Below are 8,073 nucleotides of genomic sequence, written 5' to 3'. Positions count from 1 at the left end.
TCCAGGCACCGCCGGTCAAGGGGTTCCCTGCTCTATTCCCGATTCATCCTCCAACCTTCATCCATCAACGCAATCCACCGAGGCTCTTTCACCCATCGTCGTTCGCTCTTCAATCACCACCGGGAATTTTAAACTCAACCGGAGCATGGGGATTCCCATTGCCGGAAAGCGGCAAGAATTGGTCTTCCAAGGGGGTTAAGAAGATTCTCTTCTTCATCGGTTGGTTATCTACCTTCATTCAAACCCGAGAGTCATCTCCCTGCGCATACCCAAAGCCGCCATTCACCATGGCCGACCAAAGAGATTGGGGATTCCCAACCTTTGCCGGAACCCTAATTTCATTCCCTTTCACATCCAGTTCAACTCCAACCCCACCAGTAAGCAGATAATCATTGATTAGCCATCAACCGAGCACCATTCATTGTAGATCCGACTGATACAAGCTTAGGGAATTCTCTAGTTGTTAATTCCTCTCTTCAACATTGTTTAGTTTAATTTTCAATCAGTTTAAGCTTGGATGCCCATGTTGATACTTAGACTTTGCACTCAATTTGGAGTTGATCAGTTCAATTGTTAGTTTGTTTCTATACTGTTATCCATGTTTGATTGTTTACTTGCTTGCTTCCTTTATGTCAATAGATTAGATTAGGTAATATTGTTGCTTTTTGATTTCATGGGTTGCATTCCTAGCTGAGTTTTCTTTAATTTCTATTTGATGCAAATATGTTAGGTTAGCTTAGGTTCCTTTAATTGCTTTGTGCTTTTATGATTTGTTGCAATCGTAGTTTAGGATAGGTTAAGTTGTCTCTCATTGTTCGCCTTTAGCATTTACAGTTTAAAATCCATCCCTAAACTCATTTATGAATAAATCAATCCTATAAATTATCATTCGGTCGTTACATTCATTGAGAGACGACCCGAGTCATCCCTATGCTATATTAGTGTAGAGGGGTTCAGTGATATTGTTTGATATCGTATCACGACAAATACGAGTTTTATCAGTACTTTCACTCTTTCAGAGGTATCGTCTTGTTTTCCTTAATTTTGCCGGTAATGTTTAGATGACCTCTTTGCAACTTGAAATGGAAAGTTTGGAGAACATGTTTTTTAAACTAACCTTCTTCTGGATGAAGGAGCATGTTCTTTCTGGTGGTCATGGAATTATGGTGAAAGGCTATCATCCTATTGTACAGGCACTTGCAAAGAACATTGATATTCGCTTGAATCATAGGTATGGTTTTGACACACTAAACTTCTAGGTGTAATTCTCGGATTTAGCTTATGTTTATCATCTCATCATGCTTCTTATAGTGATGTATAACTTTGTCCTTTGACTGTAGAAATGCTCTCATATTAACATTGTCTTCATGTGTATGCATTTTTTGATACCTAAACTTCTAAATTTATTTATTGTCTCGCTAATTCAGAAACAATCTTTAGCATCTCTGCTCATCACATTTTATTTGGAAAGAATTAGTCACTTGAGTATGTGATATGCCTTCTATTTATTATTTCTTTTGGCTCAATTTTAATTAATTTATATGCATGACCAATTCCCATATTTTGGATCAGGATGAAGAGGATTACTCAACGTGGCAATAGGATAATAGTTATAGTGCAGGATGGAAATCTTATAGAGTTTAGGATTACTCAACGTGGCAATAGGATAGTAGTTATAGTGCAGGATTTTATAGAGTTTGAGCCTAGGCTTTTAGAGTGGAAACTCTCTGCAATCTGATCATCTTGGTGTTGGCATTGAAAATAAGGTTGCTCTTCGCTTTAACACTGTATTTTGGCCTAACGTGGAAGTGTTAGGACTGGTGTCACAGACATCATATGCCTGTGGCTATTTCCTAAACCTTCACAAAGCTACGGACATCTTGTTCTTGTCTACATGACTGCTGGAAGATTTATTTATGATATAGAGAAACTTTCCAACAAAGAAGCTGTTGAATTTGTGAGAAAATGATACCAAATGCAACAAAACCAGTTTGTTTCTTTGCTTCCATCTTATTTGTCCCTCACTAGTTTAGTTCTCAAAACATCAAAATGGAAACTTAGTAACAAATTCTTCAACATTTGATTTCACATTGGGGTACCTGATCTAGATTCTCTTGGGGCCTATTCTTGTGATTTAGTTGGGAAACCAACCGATCCGTATGAGAGATTTTGTGCTCTCGTTGACAATTTGTATTTTGCTGGTAAAGCAGCAAGCGATGATCACTCTAGGTCTGTCCATGGAACTAACACCTCTTGAATAATGACTGCTAGAGTTTGTCGAAGGCGTCTAGCACTTCAGCATGGTGTATCGGATCTCTTTCAGCTCGTAATGAGAGAGGATTTTGTGAAAGCTGTGGTTACTCTTCAAATTTCTAGGATGTAAACCTATGTACCTCATACCATCACAATTGCTATGATATGATGGACGGTATGCCATCTATTATCATTCCTTAGAACTTATTAAGTATTGCTATTTCATCTTTCTTTGTCAATTTCTTTTACCTGCCTTATTTACTTGCAATGTTTATTGTTGTATATTTGTACTGTCTTCTGATTTTCCAAAGATAACCATCCATTGGCAATTTTCAATCAGAACAAAACTACCACTCTTATGCTAAAAGGAAATGCCAAATACACTACTACATGCTTGAGCATGTGTACAATCTTAATTAGCATTCTTTTCAATTAACCTGTATTCAAATGTTTGTCATGGTGTACCATACGTTCATGTTTCTTTGGCTTGAGCTTGTGTTTGTTTGAGCAACCATGTAGCGTTGTAGGTCCGATCTCATTTGGATTTCATTTATATTCCTATCTCTGGTTGGTGCCCCCTCTACTTTTCAAGCTTTGTCTACTCCTGAAGAGAGAAAGAGCTGAAGGGAGGGAGGGAAAGTAGCTGGGAAGAGAAGAGAAAAAATTATATTTATTTTGATGATGAGAAGAAAAGAGTGAAAGAATTTGAGGAAAGAGGAAAAAATATAATGTTTTTTTTTATCTCTATCATTCTCTCTCTTCTTAAACTTCACAAACTATGATAACTCATCATGAATCCAAAAGCAATAAGATTCGAACTTCCATGTTATAAACATATGAAAAAGGAGTTCTGTATAATTTTAAAGAAATAGAATGAATGGTAACATTTCAATATAGATAGAGAGCACAAATAATAATTTATATCATTCAAACAATAAATAACTCATAACTTACAATGTACCATTCAAAGCATTATATGAGAAAGCAGACACAAATAAGTAGCTTACAGGTTACAATATACAATCCAAAATATTGATTCTAAATACATAGACAAATAATCTTTTTCCACGACAGAGTAGCTTTAGACAAATAAAAGACGAGATGCAAGCCTACAAACATTAGAATCCGAGGATAAATAATATATAGATTGAAGCAGTGTATCACCAAACACCAATATGATCTAGTGGAAATATGCACGCCTTGATCAAATTATACCAATTCCAACAAGCTACCTTCAAGTAGAAATAAAGAAACAAGTATATTTTATTGGTGATGATATTATAAAATCCACCATTAATTAGTTACTAACCTTGATCATAATGGAGGAAACAATTAGCCATTGAAGCTTGGTTGATCCTGTCCATAGAATAAAATAGTTGTACAAGTTTTATTTTTTCCTAACAAATTGAAAGATATGCAATAAGCAATGGTAAGAAAATAGATGATAAGAGGACTTACAAGGGTGATGAAACTTCCAAACTCATCCTTTATTTCGTATTTGTATGAGTCCTTACTGAGCAATAAGCGCCTTTCACGATCAATGCTATATATAGTAACTTTTGGAATTTGTTGAATGATGTGCCAATTCTGCTTCCCTTTACTGCAACTATCTAGTAGAAGTGAATTGCATTCCATGGAAAATGTTTGCAAAGTATGCAAAGTCGCATTAATCAGGCTTGATACCCACTGTGGAAGCTGTTGTATCTCTGAGGGGAAAATAACTTCCAATTTCTGCAACATGCCGACCTTCTTCACATATTCCAAATTTGGACAGAGATTAATTTGCAAAAACCTTGTTGGTGGAAGGATGCTATTTTTCAGCTTTGGGCAGTGGATGAGGAAACATTTTTCCAGATTAGGAAACAAATTGAGGTTGGCTGCATGAACATCCTCGTTAGGTTCATCATCTGCCACATGCAATACCCATGCTTCCCAATTGGGCATGTTTTTGAATTCTAGATACTCAAGTTTTGGGAAAGCAGGCGTTCTGCAGCCGAGGAATTCAGGCCCAATATTTTTGATTGCTTCTCCTCCTTCAATTTGTAGGGATTTAAGATTGGGTAGTTGACCCAATGGAGGGAGCACCACACATGATGGGAAATTGTAAAGCCTCAACCTTGTTAGGTCAGCCAATGAATCATGTATAGAAGTAGAAACCATCCATGCTGGAAACTGTTGACCAGGGAAATTTTCGATCACAAGCTCTTCTAGGGTCGGTGGAGGACTAAGTTGGTTGGATATCCTCTCCGCCTCAGTGCTTTGCTCCTCATTATTTTCATTATTATTCATTGTCCATGCAAGAAAGAATCTCCTAAGAAACGTTTTGTTCCCAAGCACAAAGTTTCTGTTTCCTCTCGTTGTTGCCCTTTCCAATTTATCAATAGACAGATTAATTAGGTTGCACAAGTATTGCAACTCGTCCAAGTCACAACCTCCATCCATCCTGTTCATGGAGTCACAATGGCCGACCAAAAATCCTTCAAGATCGTTGAGATTTTTCAACTTCCCAACTCCCTTTGGAACATGGGTGAGCGGAGTACCATCAATTCGAAGGCACCTCAAATTGCTCAACCTTGTGATCCCCTTTGGAAGTTCATGCAGTGATTCACACCACGAGAGACTCAAAGTTTGCAGGTTTGCAAGACACCCAATGGATTCAGGAAGCCTTCTAATCTTTGTTCGATCAAGATCCAAGTATTTTAGATGAAACAATTTCATAAGAGAATTTGGGAGGCTGTCTATGGATGTATCACACAAATGCAAGACTCTGAGACATTTTAAACTTTCAAATGCATGATTCTCTATTTGCTTGATTTGAGGACAATTAACGAGGTGTAGGGCTCTTAAACACTTTTGCTCTATTATCACATTGGGAAGAGATAACACATCACCTTGGGTTGAGATGGACAAACGACGAATCTTTGTCAAAGAATTTGTACTTGTGCATTGAGCATTATTAATGATAATCCCTTCCTCTTCCATAAGCTTTTGCCCAAAAGATCGTAAAACATCATGCATAACAAATTTTCTAATCATCTACAAATCTATGAGTCCATTTGCAAAAGGTTTCTTGCAATAAGTTCTCTGTAGTAGTCTTCTGCAATATTTTCCATCAAATTATTTGATTGTTCAATCACAAACCCTTCGGCCACCCACAAACGGATTATGTCATCTTGACTTGATATGTCACGGTAGAAAGCACAACTAAGAAAACATTGTTTGAGGTGACTAGGTAAATCCTCATAGCTCAAGTATAAAGCACTGGATAGTTCATCATCACTCCCTTTCTATAAAATATAAATCATTTTCAACAACTTTTCTCCACTCCCTCTTAGTCCTTTCCTTGTGAAATAAAACACCAGCCATCACTTTAACTGCCAGAGGAAGACCATCACATTTTCTAACAATTTTCATACCAACTTCTTTCAATTCAGAAATTATTAATCCATCCTCGTCTCCAAAAACAATCTTTCTAATTAATTCCCAACCACTGTCTTCGTGCATTTTCTCAACATGGTGGACAAAATCTGCTCTCATTGCTCTTCCCACATTTTATGCCTAGTGGTAAATAAGATAACATTCCTACCAGACCCGTTCAAAATGACATTTCTGAGCAAATCCATCCATACATTTGCACTCCATATATCATCTAGTACAAGAAGCAAACTTTCTTGAAAGAAGAGAAACAATTCTGTCTTCAATTTCTGCTTTACTTTGAACTCCATCATCATGCCCTCCTATACCTCTCAATACCTGTTTGAGTATGTCAATCTGAGAGTAATCCTTGGATACATGTAACCACACTCTTTTTGAAAATTGTTCTTTCACCATTTCATCATTGAATATTTTTTGTGCTAGAGTGGTCTTGCCTATTCCGCCAATCCCAGAAATTCCAAACATACTACACATTTTTTTGTTATGCTCTATCTTTGAAACTAACATTTCGGGCAGCATCTTCAATTTGTGTCCCTACAACATCTGTTGCCATTTGTGTGGAAGAGGTTGGCAATGACGTTACTTATTTAGTTATTTCATGTTCGTGTGCTACTAACTTGTGTACAACATTATTGACCTCTTTGATTGCTTCAAGTCTATCATTAACTTTTTTATTTTGCTCCAAATGTCTCTGCGGAACTTAGAACGCTGAAGCAAGATGAAAGCAAACTGATCGGAGAGCATACCCCTGAAGAAGCAAATGGTTGAACTTTCAATAATCTTCCACCTTCAACTATGCAATGGTCAAGTATGTCTTCTACATCATACATGATGTCTTTTAATGTCATCACCCAATTGTTGATCGCAGAATCTCTATGTCTTCTTTTTTCTGCATCTTGAATATAGGGACTTGATTCTTGATAAATTTCTATAAAGCTTCTTAATTTCATTTTCAACCCCTAGCACTTTATCTATCTCTGCCTCAATAAAATCGGATAATTTGCCAAGGCATCTTGTAACAAAAAAGTCTAGGACCACTGCCATTTGTTGAGACGGATGTCAACTGCTCAAGGCCAGATCAGAATTTGCACTGGAATACTTACTGCGCTATGCTTGCGTTCTTATCAACTTCTGTTTGTTCTTATGAGAAAAAGAGAGCCTTTATATCAAAAACTAATTGTGAAGAAGTAACAATAATACCTATTAAAAGATATTAAACATCTAAAATGGCTTTTATGCAAAAGAAATATGAGAAGAAGAATTTATGAGGAAAATAACATGTCGGATATATCTTTTGTTGGAAATGTGAATGGAAAAGAGTAGTGGATGGAACAGACTCCATCATGAATGAGAGTTTTTAGTCTCACATTTGGTGGCTTGAAAGGTCAGTTTATGTTGAATTACAACTATTTAAGTTGTGAACATGTATGAGGAGAGGCTTTCTCTCACGTGTGGGCCCGCAAGAGTGCAAATTCAAGATTTGGATTGCATTGAACTAAAGGTGATTCTTGTAAGAGCATGATCTGTGTGCGTCGAATGCCGGACTAGTCATGATAAAATTTGCCCAAGAAAATCAAGCAATGTTTTGTCACATAAATCGTTTTGCTAACTGCTCAAGTGCATAATGTACACATTAATAGTCGGATCTAAAATAATCGACATTAATGGCACATCCATAACCGCTCTGGTGAAACGGTCGACCATTGATGGCCGTGGGTGTTTTCGAACCAAGCGGCCAAAGGACTATTTGACCATTTAATATCATTTACTGCCACAAAGGATCGAATTTCCTATATAAGGAGGTTGTCACCTTGGACAGGACAGAATACAATAGTAGACGCATACGTTCCACGTCCATTCCCCTCGTTTCTTTCTCTCTGTCGTGCACCCGCTTGGCAGTTCTTTTAGTGATAGTGTTCGGGTACTTACTCAATTCGCCACAAACAACTATGCTAGGTTGCGATCATGATTTGGTTATTGTATCTTGGAAATAGATGTCCATTATAACTTTTCGCCGCAGAGGGGGGAATATATTTTAAGAAAACTGCATCAAACATAGACCTCGACATCTCATCTTCCCACTCAACAACTCAGTCACTCGGCAGCTGGGCTGACTACACACTTGATGGCTCAACATCTCGACAGTGGCCGACTCGGCAACTGGATCATTCGGTTAACTCAGTAGCTTGGCCGCCTCAGCACTCAGCAGCTCAACTCTTGGTCATGCCGGCTCAGCACAAGGCAGCTCGACCATACAAGGCAATTCACCATTCCAAGCAGCTCATCCTTCCGTGCTTGGCATCATGAGATTATCTGCTCAGGCTATCTGACAGATAAATCTGATTTTCAAACTTTTTCCTTGTAACTCTAGCAAATATCTGCAAC

General features: G+C 37.6%; 2 pseudogenes; one reads left to right on the top strand and one right to left on the bottom strand.

The window, feature by feature from the left end:
* Positions 1–25: 25 nt before the first annotated feature.
* LOC141845752 (polyamine oxidase 5-like) lies at positions 26–2,383 on the top strand (annotated as a pseudogene).
* Positions 2,384–3,216: 833 nt separating this feature from the next.
* On the bottom strand, positions 3,217–6,732 carry LOC141846666 (putative disease resistance RPP13-like protein 1; annotated as a pseudogene).
* Positions 6,733–8,073: the final 1,341 nt, after the last annotated feature.

This window comes from Curcuma longa, chromosome 15 (assembly GCF_044706935.1).
Source record: "Curcuma longa cultivar G26 ecotype Majalengka, Jawa Barat chromosome 15, ITB_CL_G26_1.1, whole genome shotgun sequence".
In the NCBI taxonomy this organism is placed as follows: Eukaryota; Viridiplantae; Streptophyta; class Magnoliopsida; order Zingiberales; family Zingiberaceae; genus Curcuma; species Curcuma longa.
This window is presented reverse-complemented; position numbering and strand designations above follow the sequence as displayed.